Source organism: Triturus cristatus, chromosome 11, assembly GCF_964204655.1.
Source record: "Triturus cristatus chromosome 11, aTriCri1.1, whole genome shotgun sequence".
In the NCBI taxonomy this organism is placed as follows: domain Eukaryota; kingdom Metazoa; phylum Chordata; class Amphibia; order Caudata; family Salamandridae; genus Triturus; species Triturus cristatus.
Window position 1 is genome coordinate 1,112,188,722 of NC_140594.1, and position 13,476 is coordinate 1,112,202,197.

At 47.3% G+C, this 13,476-nt stretch overlaps 1 protein-coding gene across 3 annotated transcripts in view; it reads right to left on the bottom strand.

Moving 5' to 3' along the window:
- AP2M1 (adaptor related protein complex 2 subunit mu 1) overlaps positions 1 to 13,476 on the bottom strand; it is a 157,453-nt gene that overhangs the window by 99,595 nt on the left and 44,382 nt on the right. The gene's annotated exons all lie outside the window — the stretch shown is intronic.

Here is a 13,476-nt window from a genome sequence, read left to right on the forward strand (position 1 = left end):
CCATATTTTTCAGTGAATTATAAGACTTTCACAGCACCAACAACAGCACAGACATGAGCAAGTGCAAAACTACATTATTTTTAAGTGTCTAAAACGTTTAAAACAAGAATAAGAGTGCATCCACTAGCATGTTGTTTCTACCCACCTGCACAACGTTGGGCAGGACGCATCAAAATAATCACCCAGATGGCATGCAACTTCAAGAGGAAAAAAATTTGCAAACGCGTCTCTCGCCACAAGGATCTTAGGGAGAGTGACCCGTGATAAGGAGGAAGAGCTAGAATACAAACGACTCGTCAGCACTTTATGCTGGATGGTCTCCAAAAGCTTGAAATAATGGAGGAGGGAAGGAGACTAGTGAGAACGGAAGAGGAAGTTGTAGCTACAGCGAGGAGCAACCTGCGTACACCCTCCCAGCCCTCAAACCCAACAGGAAATCGATATGAGAGGAAGGAAAGCAGAAGGGATTCCTGGGTTTCCTGGCTGCTCAGATTTTTGTGTGCATATAATGCCCGGAGATGTGTTGTGTCCCTGAAAAATACAAAAAGGTGCCTTTTATTATTAAACTAGTGTGGACCTAAAATCAGAAGCCGAAGGTTTCCTACAGTTATCCAGAGTCTGCCCACAAGAACTTCATTTGAGACCGTAACGTGTTCTTCCTACTAATAGTAGCCATGCTCTTCCAAGGAAATCCCTTGAAGGCGGCATCTTACATTGACATGTACGCATTTGCTGCACATCTCAAGCACAAATGCTGTAGAGCGGTTTCATCAAAGCATATAGAGGCAACTGCGTGGGCAGGACAAAACGTGTTTGGAATAAACAACTCTGTTTATGTGAACCCTGACTTTGAGCCCGCTGGATTTCAGTGGTGCCAGCAATAGCAGACAGCCTATCTGTCAAAGCCTCCCCATAATCTCACTTTTCAGTTTAGAAGAGAAAGAAATTACACTCTCAATTAAAAAGGTAACGTCTTTAATATTTTTAATACCCAGATTAAAGCAAAGAAAACCCTAAAATATAACACTGAAAATGCCTGAAAAAGGATGCAAAGGTAGCCAGGAGAGTCAAGGCATGGTGCAATCTGAGTACAGTAAGTAGCACAATATACAATTTATTAAGGCTGAAAAAACCCTATTAAATTTTAAGACTAAAAACGGTGTGCTTTTAAAGCTCCTGCTCAAAGTCACGGACATACTAATTAGTAGACATTCCTCCAACATAACCTTGTTATTGGAAAAATTACGCTGATCTACCCATGTACAATTAAACTTATCAAAATGAAAATGACAGTTTTGGCTCCCCCATGACCATAACATATGCCACAATACTGTGAAACGCACTACTTGAGTCCACAAATGCACTATAGTGACATCAAGCAACGCTGTATTGCTTGCTAACAGCACCACCGCTGCAATGTGCATTGTGGAGATAACGTTAAAGAATTTAGTTTGTGAGGAGTAATAATGGTTGACAACTCCATCCATTGATGTAATTATTAGAACCACAGTGAGAAAATTATAGAGGGTGGGACCATCTAAAATGTTATGCCTAGTTAAATCACTTTTTTTGGGGAATCTGAATTAAATAAGAATCCCACCAGCCACCATGCCAGCTCCCTGTTAGAACAACTACTTCAAGAACCTCTAAAATGAAAGGCACCTTTTGTATTTTTCAGGGACACTACACATCTCCGGGGATTATAGGCAACAAAAAAAAAATCCGAGCAGCCAGGAAACCCACCAGCATCCCTTCTGCTTTCCTTCCTCTGATATCGATTTCCTGTTGGGTTTGAGGCCCCCTGTTGTGGTTCTCATTTAAGCATAGTTAGATAATCCACGCAGACCCAAAGCTGTTAACGGACATTTAAAATCTACAATCCGAGTATATTAAATCCTATGATGTACCATATTAAGTTAGTCTGAAAAGAGAACTAGCAATGCCACAAGGCAACCCAGTAGGATTTATCCATTCAAATGACTGGGTTTGGCTCACAACCAATAAACACGTTCCCAAAATAACTTATCACTTTGTATGGACTCTTCAATGATTTAGCCTGAACATCATTCTCCCTCCTTAGGGCTTTAAAGCTTCATTACCGGTTTATATCCTGGATTTGTATTTTCAATCGAGATACCAAGTATTTTAGTTTAAGGAAGGTGGAGAGCAGAGAATTTTCCAATTACAGTGTTTGTCATTCTTTTACACAATCTCACATCATGATCAAGACACTGGTTATCAGCCAACCGCTTTTATTTTATTTTTAGCAGTTGCCTCTGCAACTGAACAATTAATAAGGTCACAGGGTATTGTTTTTCTGCCCAAACATTCTGAAAACGGTTTGAGTAATTTTTTTTTTTTATAACTATTTTTATTGCCAATTGCAGCCAAAGAAACACATTCATTTCAAGGAAGACCAGCATACTGTTCAAGCATAACCTATAGGAGGGAAGCCCCCTCCTGGTGACCAAAGTCTGCGATGCCCCCCCCCCCCGGTGCTGTCGCACTAACCACTGTGCAATCAGCCAAACGGTGAAGGAGATTGCAGTTGAGCGTTGCAAAAACTTATAGTAGTTAAGACGAACCGTTTGGGACACCGAAGCCGCGAGCTCTATGCCCAAATATGGGATAGAGGATTGAACGGGTATGCCCGCGTATTGCTCCCTCCTAGATGCTATATCTGGACTCTTCTCGAAACCAAAAGATTGAGGACTTCCCAATATTGATGAGCAGGCCCGAAACTTGGCCAAAATCTTCCAAATCCCGTAGAAAGGCCAGGACCGATCGAGCTGGGGACTCCAGGGAGGCGATGAGGTCATCAGCATATAGACTAACTGCATGCCTCTCTCCCCCAAAGGGGATGCCCGCTATCTCCGGGTGGTCCCTAATCCTCTGCGCCAGCAGTTCCACATATAAGGCGAAGAGAAGGGGGAACAACGGGCACCCCTGTCTGGTCCCTCGTATCTCAAAAGGTGTGGAGGTGACCCCATTTACCCGGAGCACCGCCCTAGGGTTGGTGTAGCAGCTCGATATCCACGCTCTAAACCTGTCCCCAAATCCAAACTGTACCAGAGTCCTATCTAAGAAACGCCAGTCGACCCGGTCGAACACCTTCTCGGCATCCACCGACAAGAGAAGGGCGTCCAAGTTAGTGCAATGGGCCTTATCAATAAGATGGAAGATGCGTTTTGTGTTGTCGCTGCATTGTCGAGCCTGGATAAAACCAGACTGATCAGGGTCAATGATGCCCGGCATGAGGGGGGCCAGATGCACCGCCAGGATCCCCGTGAACAGTTTTAGGTCAACATTGAGCAACGAGATGGGAATGTACGTCGCACTGGGAGGAGTCCTTACCCGGTTTGAGAATCACCACTATCTAGGTCAACAGCATCTCTGGAGGAACTGTGCCCGGGCCTGTGAAAGAGTTTAAGAGTCGAGTAAGTATTGGAGCCAGGACAGTGCAGAATTTCTTATAAAACCCGGCCAAGAAACCATACGGTCCCGGGGCCTTCAGGGGTTTAAGACGGGAGATGGCCCCTATCACCTCCTCGACTCGAATGGGGTCATCCAGCGCATCGCTACTTGCCTGGATCAAAGCAGTTATGCGTGCCTGTCAGAGGTAGGCATCTATCTGTTAAACTGGCGCCGATTCCCTCTCGTAAAGCGCTGCATAAAAACTTCTAAATGCTTGCGCTATGCCCAAATCATCAGTGATCCGGCGTCGCCCGAGTCTGCGAGCTCCTTGACCCTGCCCTGCTGCACCTTCGCTCTCAACTTGCTAGCCAACAAGCGGCCTGTTTTGTCCCCTCCCCCCCCCACATAGTAAGTGCTTCAGGCGAAGAGCCGCATACTCTGCCCGGTCCAGGTCGAGCCCCGCCAGCAGGGCTCAAGCATTCATCAACTGTCGCCAAATCCGGGGTGCACCGGTACAACTATGGGCCCTCTCCAGCTCGAGCACTTAGGCCGTAAGCTCTTCCCTTGCTACCTGGCGCTCCCTATTCTCCGCTGCTGACACAGCGATGAGCTCCCCCCTCACTACCGGCTTAAGCGCCCCCCCAAAGTGTAGGGACAGACATCCAGTGTATCATTAATCTCTAAATAATCTTTGATGCCTTTAAAGATTTGTTCCTGCACCGTGGGCTTGTGGAGCATGGTCTCGCGCAGACGCCAGGCCCCAGCAGGCCAGGCAACCCGGGGGACCTCCACTGAGATCATGAGCGCGTCATGGCCCGACAAGGTCGCCGCCATAATCCAAACATCTTTAACCGCAGCGTGAACCTCCGAGGAGCTCAGAAAATGGTTCAATCGCGCGCAAGTACAGTGAACGTGCGAATAGTAAGAGAACTGGGAGGCCCGAGGGTGAGATGCCTGCCATAGATCGATCAGGCCTCTGTCCGCTAACCACTTCTTACCTCCCCCTCCCCCCCGGGACTGTCGACTAGCAGATCTGTCCGCTGTTGTATCCATGACTAGATTCAGGTCACCCCCCCCCCCCCCCCCATCAAGATGAAGCGGTCCTGTGATTCCAGGACGCTCGACATGGCTGTTCTAAGAAACACTTCCTGACCGGCATTTGGAGCCTAGAGGGAGCGAGGCCTTTAATCCAAAACGATATGCCAGTAGTCGCCCTTTAATTTCTGCTATTTTATTCCCACCAACCCCCGAAACGTCCTTGCCACCAAAATCGCCACCCCCTTATCAGCCATAGAAGAGAGGTATTGGTAGGGAAATGCCCTGGATTTCAATCTGTGCCAATCGCGCATCAGGTGTGTTTCCTGCAGGAGGCAGATGTCAGCTCCCGCATTCTCTAAATAGGATAGGATAGAACGCCTCTTATTAGGGCTATTAAGTCCCTTAACATTAAGTGCGAGGACGGTTAAGTCAGCCCCATGCATCTTCAGGTAAAAGAAGAAAGCGCTCCCAGGCTTGTGATGTTAGCCGATGTAGGAAACCTTGATCCCCCAACTCCCCTGCTAGGCCACCCGAGACCCCTAGTGATAGTACACAAACTCCTCTAGAGCACACCAGTTCCCCTCCATTTCCCCCCCCCAAACCTCCTCTTCCCCCCCCCCCCCCAACAGAGCCCCGTACACACCACATCCAGTAGTGTGTTCGTGGTAAAGTGAATCATCCGGGGCCATCCGTGGCAAGGGCGATGCAGCCAGACCCTCTCTCTCCAACCCACCCCGCCCCCCAGCCTTAAGGAACACCAACAACGCCCCAGTCGTCTTCAAGGGGCTTCCTGCGGGGAGGTGTCCTTTGAAACTGCCTCAATTGCTGCACGTCGCACCTGCGCCAACACCTCCGGATCACCCCCAGAGTGCCTGCTCCCAACTGTATGCCAACGCACAGGGGACTGACGGCGATCCGACGGGGTCTCCAGTGCTGGGCTTTGTTGCGGCCAGCCCAACAACTTGCACGCTTCGGAAAGGGACGGGATCGGACGTAGGTGACCATGCCATTTGAAGATAATACGAAAGGGGTGCCCCCAGAAATACGCCACTCCTTTGTCTCGGAGGTGCGCAGTAACCTCCTTGAACTCTCTCCGCTTCTGCAGGGTACTGGCCGCGAGATCTTGATACAGGGTGACAGTCATACCCTTGTATTGAGCTCGAGCCCCACTGATGATGCGTTCCTTTAGAGGATAGTCTGGAAGGAATGCCAGTATGTTCTGTGGGGGAAACATTGGACAGCCGCCGCAGGCCCACCCTATGAGCTCTGTCAATGCGGATCTCCGTCTCCGGGGACGCTGCTAGTATGTCCCGAAACAATCCCTGCAGGAAAGCGGTGAAATCAGACCCCTCGGCGTCTGATGGAACGCCCCGGACCCGAATGTTATTCCGCCGAGAGCGGTTTTCAAGGTCCTCCGCAAGAGCCTACAGGTCAAGCTGTTGATCTCTCAATCGGATCACCTCATGCTGCAATTGAGTAACTTCATTGTCCTTAGCCCTTTCCTGATCCTCGATGGCCGCCACCCTGTCCCCGAGCATGTCCACCTCTCTTCGCAATTCACGCACCTCACCCGCTACTTCGCTCTTTAGGACGTGAAAATCCTCGCGTAGAGTATTAAACAGAGACTCCAGGAAGGACTTGGTGATGGAGGTATCCTCCTCTTCGTGGCCTGCCGCAGCCTGGGGGCCCTTAGTCAGCATATCCTTCAGGGTACGCTCCTTTCGCCCCCTTTGGGTAGACATGACAGCCGCCGGTCAAAGAACCTGCTAGGTGCAGGTCAAGTAGTGGCGTTGTATAAGGAAGGAACCAAGAGACCGGTCCAGAGATGCCACCAACAACATCGGCAGGCGCGCCACCCACCCGCAGGGTCCAAAGGTGCCCGCCGCTACTGCCTCAAGAGCTCTAGGCCCGTGCACGCCAGTAAGCCCCACGTCCTCTGACCGGCGCTTCTCTCCTTTGAGCCTCAAGGGGTTACCAGCGCCCCACAAGATGCCTCTATTCACTTCCCGGTGCCAGTCGATCTTCCCTAGCCGAGCCTGCGCAGTCTCCGGTCCCCAGAAGTGTTAGGCCTCTTCCCCCTTCACTGTGAGGCCCAACGCTCAGTGTGACCCTGGGCCCTTGCAGGCTGCTACCGGCAATATGGGGGCCGAAGGTCTTACCCCTCTTGCTGTGGTTGCGCAGTCCGTACACCGGCTTTCACGGGAGACCCGGTCCGAGTGCGGTGCAGAATCAGCTGGTGCTCAGAGCACCGCCGAGGGGAACCTTCCCGCTCCGCCTTGCAGCCACGCACAGCAACACTCCACCGCGTACCGGGCTGCAGACTTTCCTCGGTGGCTCCACTCACCGCACACCGTCTGTCTCTCTCGGGGTCCAACCCCCGCACCAGCGGACACCGGCTCAGGGTCGGGGCAGCGCACAGCGGTTTCCGCACCAGTGCCTTCACCCGCTGCCGGCACCGAAGTCAGGCTGCACAGATCCGGGCTTAAGGGCGCAGCACCAGGAGCAGTCCGTGCTCCGCCGCCATCTTGTCAGGTGCAGCCTCTACGTCCGTAAGGTCAAAACAGCCACAAATCATAGCCCCCAGCCCTGATGTGTCTGCTGCACTGCGTCAATATGGCAATGCGGCTGGGAGGCTGTTGGGAACACCCCAGGCGCTTCCTAGGGGTGGAAGTGCAGCATCTGGGGTCAGATCAGGCAGGGCGGGCGCGGAGACGAGGCAACACACGTCTTACCCACTCACCATCTTGGCCACGCCCCCCGTAATTTGTTTTTTAAGTGCATATATTTTAAAAGCTGACCCTCTACAACTGAAATATTTTCAACACGGACAATGGTCATTAAAAAAAGAGCAGAAGATGGTCCCCTGCCAAAAATAGCTCTCCCAAAATAAAAGTAAATGGGTTAAAAAGCTACTGTAAACAAATGGGTAATCCATTAACATGCACTGTCTAGCAAACGTTTAAAAGTTGTCTGCAAGGAGGTTGGCAGGAAAACATACCTCTAGCCACAAAGTATACAATGGTGCCCCAAACTAGCACCTGAAACACATCACTTACTCCTTACAATAGACTCTCTGGATATCCACCGAGAATCTTTTACAGTATTCATTTTCACCTACATACAGGCTTACTTGAACAATCAGGATGGCGAACGACTTTTCTGAACTGCAAATTAGATCATGAGAGAAACAAGCAGTTTGAGAATTATTTTCCTGGACGCTCAAAAGATTTGGCCACAAGGCTAACAGCACTTCTGAGTATTCCATTACATGCTCATTCGTGGTCCGACACAATACAGAGCCAATCTCAAGTCTAACTTAGCCCAGGCCTCCAGGTCAGCTCTATAAGTCCTACTGTTCAAACTAGACAGAACCCTAGATGACATTTCTGAGTGATCTGTGGCAATGCAGAGGGAAGGTAGACTAAGTTTAGGTTTCACTATGGAGGGAAAATGGAAATCACATACATTTGTTTACTTCTAGACCCATTATCCTTTACTCCTAAATTTTTGTGCAGGCTTCCTCATTGCCCAGACAACAAACAAAACACTGATCAAGGGGTCCAAGTTCTTACACCCATCTGGTTAGCTTCAGTAGCCAACCCTAAGAACAGAGTTTGCCAAATTCAGTGACTGCGTGCTCTGCAAATCAAAAAGGAGCATTCTGTCTTGCTGACCAGATGTGTTGGGCCTCCGTACCAGAGCTTACAATTCAAAGCTTCTGACTGATAAAGGTTTGATGTATTGGCTTAGCTTTGAAGTCTGCATCTGCTTCCACTGCCTTGAGAGATGGTTAAAGTAAAGGAAAGGGGTGGCAGGCAAGTTTCATACAGGATGGGGAATTCTAAACTAGGAAGGAGATGGAAACTCTCCCCACCCAGCAGGCACACAGTGGAGGGGTGGCGAGGGGGTTAGGGTTGGGCTACTAAAGGAAGAATTTATGTCCAGGCGCTGATGTGAAATGGGCATGAGCAAAATCAGTTCTAAACAAAAAACACAAACACCAGGAGCACAAACAGACAACACCATTCAACCCTGCCACTCCTCTCCACCCCCCAGGTCCTGATCTACACATCTCACAACTAGGACTTCCACAGAAGAGAAAGTACCCAGTTTCTAGGGAATGAATGGCTCTTTACTGGGGTAAATAGGCAAGAAGTCTGGTCAGAGGATGAGGTAAAAAGGTTCACCCCCTGGAATAAAAACCACATTGCCACCGTACTCTCCATATTGCCTTAGCTGAGTAAGAAGTGTCAACTTCCATAAAGAAAGTGGATACAGGCTGTTTGTCTCCCTTATGTCATCAAAATTCAAGCAGACCACCTCCACTGCGCATGCATACTTTTTTAGATCAGTGGAAAAAATACAGGACTATCCATAAAAACATGGGGCAGGGTGCAAAGCTACCCAAAGCCAAGCAAAAGCCTCAACACAAAAGCCAAGTCACTAAAGCAAATCCATTCCCACTTATCAGCAGATTTACCAGGATATTATTTAAAGAGAGCAGTGAGCTAAAGACTGTTCTCAGAGCTTACTTTCCTCTTTGATGTTCAAGCCTGACAGTCGGGCCACAAGCTTCATAATTGCTCTGTACAAAGTTTTGTAAATTATCCTGATTTAATCTTTAATTGTAGTCAATGCATACCACCCTCAGCAGCAAACTGGGGGACATCACTGGCAAAACACAAGCCTAGACACACAGAGGAAGAATTTGTAATGCTAGTGAGGTTCAATTATCTGCAATTTTAACCTCATCAGAGGTCTGGTGGCTAATGTGGGGTTGCCATTTAAGCTTTATTTCTAGTTAAGTGTCTCCGACGGATGATCACGGTGAGACCTCTCACCCAACCATGACAATATATTTCCTTTGCCTTCTTCCTACTGCATCCATTTAGTCTCAGGATTTCAGTGACAAGAACACAAATAATTGCTCATTACTCAGCAAATGCCTCTGTGCCCATCTCAGTGAGCCGGTGCCAGGTCCGAGGCACCCAAAGACCTCGGTAACCCATGTGAACCAAATCTATGGTGGCAAGCAATTTATTCCTATGGAAGGAATTGTGTGACTAGACATTGCTCAGAGAAGCTCCGGTGGTGAGACTTCTGCAGCCACATCACCTCCAGGTGCTCCTTCATCTGCTCCCTCTCCCCCGACTGTCAGTGCAACCCACGTTCCGCGTGCTGTGTGCGCACCCAGTGCTCAGAATTACCTCATCTCCAGTCTAAACATACCTCTCTTGCTACAGACCGCCTTCCAGGGCCAGTACGCTCAGAGAGAGAGAGTGACTTTGCCTTGCAGAGAAGGGGGACCAGCTACTCCAATTCCTTGGAGTCCAAGCTTCAGCTGCACACCAAATTAAGTTTGCAGCACTAATACCCATGCATTATCAGGTGTGGCTATCTGTACATGGCAGTTTCAACTTTATTAATTCATTTAGACCTCAACTGAGATCAACAATATACGAATAAACATAACAAAACAAATCTCCAAACCTACGTACATTAAAAAAATATTTCAAAAAACTTCTAAAAAAAAAAATTTGACTGCAGCACAAGACTGTTGCACACTCGTACATTTTGAAAACTGCATACAAATAGTACATTCATTTAAAGTATCTATATATAAAGATATATAGATCTATATCTATCAACATCGGACCAATGCAGCGCCTGCATTAATCAGAGCTGGACACTTATACAGTACATGATAGAGGTTGTGATTCAGTCACAGACAGACATCAGAATTAAATTGACCAGATGTTTGCCCTGCTCTTCGCCCTACTAGGGATTTAAGTTGCAAATGTCATGTTTTCATTATCAGAAGTCTTCTCGCACTATGTTCAGATAAGAATGAAAGGAACGACTGGGCCTGGTTAAGCGATACACTCATGAAATAACAGATATTTTTAACTTTTCACATATATTTATGTCAAGAATATAGGTCAATAATGGAATAGAAATTTTCTGAAATTACTGCATTGTCCCTGGAGACCATTCTTGTCAAGCGCATATTGTAAATTTTTATGTAAAGGTACTTTCCTTACCAATACTTCAAGACAAATCTTGATTTAGATATCCCTCAGGGCTGAGCCTTATTCCCTAGTTGACTAAAATGATACTCATTACCTTAGTCACTCAAACGTTCTACTGAAGTAAGAATTGGTTTTACTACCTCAAGTAGTCTTGCCCCAAAGTCCAATAGTAGGGTTTACATTGTTTCTTTCCCTTGAAAGCTTCTATCGTCGTTTTGGAGATATTGATAAAATGTTTTAGGCATATTGATTCAACTCTATTAAATTGTGCTGGAGGCCTAACGTGCTCAAACGTAATCAATTTATCAAAACATGTAATACCTGGGAACCCAATCCTGGAAGCTCTTTAAATTCACAAATTGAATCGCCAGATCATGAAGACAGAAAACAGGGAGGGGAGCCAATCAACAAACCATTCTGTGGTTTTGTCAGTAGTTATAAATCTTTATTTCCCCCAGTAGTTCTTTACACCATGTTGATGTAAGCAAAAAATAATAATTAGTTTAAATAGCTAATGTTAACAATTTTCTCACTGTGTTAATAACCAGTTGGGTGTGAAGCCTGTTTGTTCGAAGAGGTTAATATTTTTCTAATGGGCCCACATTTGCCAACGTTCTAGTACACGCTCCTTGCTAAAATCTTCCCAACTGCATCTAAGAATGCAATCTGCCTATAATTACTAGGAGCTTTACTACAGCCTATTTCATAGAAGGGAAACATAATACTGACAATTAACGGTGAATTATACCAGTTATATAACAGATTGGAGGTTTAGGAAACCTGCCCCAAAGGTCTGCATCTTTTTAGGTAGAGGACTACCGGTCTGCCGAAGGCAGAACCGGAAGTCGGAGATTTAATGTTTTCTAGAGTGGCTATTTAGCCCGCCTCTTTTAGCTTCTCCTCCATTGGCTGGCTTCCTAAACGGAGGCCAGCCATTGGAGGAGAGAGCCGTCCCTCCAAATAGGCTCCGTCTTTTTCAGATTCGGGGGCGTGTTTTTTGGTGTTCTTTCCACTTTTTAGCAACGCCCTTTTTTAGGCGTGTTTTTCTCTCCTCCTGCCAATGGCAAGAGGAGATAAAAAGAAACACGCCCCCGAATCTGAAAACGCCGCTGCGTTTCTCCGAGGCATTTCTGCTTTGCCTCGGAGAAATGCAGTGGTGTGCTTGCCTTTTGCTCTGCCTTGTTGTTTTTCCCGCTCGCTCTAATGATTAAACGTCGACAGTGCGGGACAAGAGATACGGACTGTATTCGGTGGCGCGCGTGTGATGACCTTAAGTATAGCATCCGGCTAATCTCCGCCATCTTGTGTGTGGCGGATTGAAGCAAACTAATGGGTCAAAAACTAAGAAGAGTACAGCTTGTATTACGTGGTTCACTATGTGACGTTTTGAACTTTAACACCACATCGTACAATGCATTGCTGGCCCCACGTTCTAACTGGCAACATGTATTACTGAAGGAGTTTAATTCCACGGTGTTTTTGCTTGAGTCCTCTCCTCAGAGGCGATGGCCACGCCCCTAGAGCGTGCGCGCGTTCCATAGAACCGCTGTAACCCACCACGTCTGCCCTGCTGCCAGATCCCAGCGTGGCGCGTTGGCTGTCCTGAAGGCGAAGAGTTTGCGTTTCTGAGCCCCCTGCACCTTGCCCCCACCATGGCGGACACCCGGCTTCCCCGGCGAATGTTTTTAGTCGCACTTGCCGGCATCTACCTGTGTTCTTTCGGGTCGCTCTATGTGCAGGCCCCTGGTGAGTAGCACACGTACGACAATGGCTAAGTACGAGATCACTAGTCGTAAGGGCAGAGTGTGTAGACAGTTGTAAGGAGAGGAAAGGGAGGCTAAGAGGGCAAAGTATTCCATTTGCCAATTGGTGAAATTCACGCTTTATGTAGCAAATCTGTACATAGTCACATCAAGAAATGCTTGTTTTGGGACAGTTAGTGTCACACCCATTCGTGGAATTAAGTAGAGGGAGCAGATGGGCATTGTTCGAAAAGGGTAACGTGTGGGTGCGAATGAAGGGGCGGAACCCTGGAATGAAGGGGATAGAACCCGGGAGTAAAAGGCAAGAGAAAGGCCACCTAGATGAGGATGAACGACAAGTATAAACTAATGGTGTGCAAAGTGTATTTTGCAGCCTTTGTAAACATCTATAGTACGTTTTGCTTAGTGTGTGTTTTTTTTGGAGGGGGGGGGGGGGGGGCGGTACCGCATTCAATTGAAATACTTACTTTTTCCATCAGTTTAAGTTATGTTTTCGTGTGTGTCACTATATCACAACACTCTCTCTCAAAACTTCACTACATCACTCTCACTACCTCGCAAATTCACTCTCTCTAACTCACTAATTCACTCTATCTCACTACCTCACTCTCTCTCTCTCAAATACACTAAGTCACTTACACTCACTCTTTCACTACATCACTCTCTCACTACTTCACTACATCACTCTGTTTCTATCTTAATACCTCACAACATCCCTCACTACCTCACTCTTTCACTACCTCAATCTTTCGCTATCTCACAACATCACTCACTGTTTCTATCTCACTACGTCAGAAAATACCTCACTAACTCACTCTCTCCCTACCTCACTCTCTTTCAATACCTCACTCTCTCTCTCACTACCTCACTCTCTCTCTGCTAATGCAATATGTATCGCATATGCAAAAAAAAACTAATGCCAATATAAATGCAATGCCATTTATTTAGGGATACAAAAATGATAAAAAAATAATGAGCAATACCAATAGCTCTACCTATATTGCCGAGACCATTGTATTGTAAATGCTTGTTTTACATACTGTTACCATAATTTGGTATGGACGCATAGCTGCCGGCAGTTGGGGGGGAATCTATTCTCAGAGGCTTGGGGACAAGGATATAAACTGTTTGTTCTAAGTAGTTGCATTTACCACACATAGTTTAGAGCTATAACCTATCCAGAGCGGCGCAGGAATAAAATTCACTGAGATGTTGATTTTTGGCCCACAATT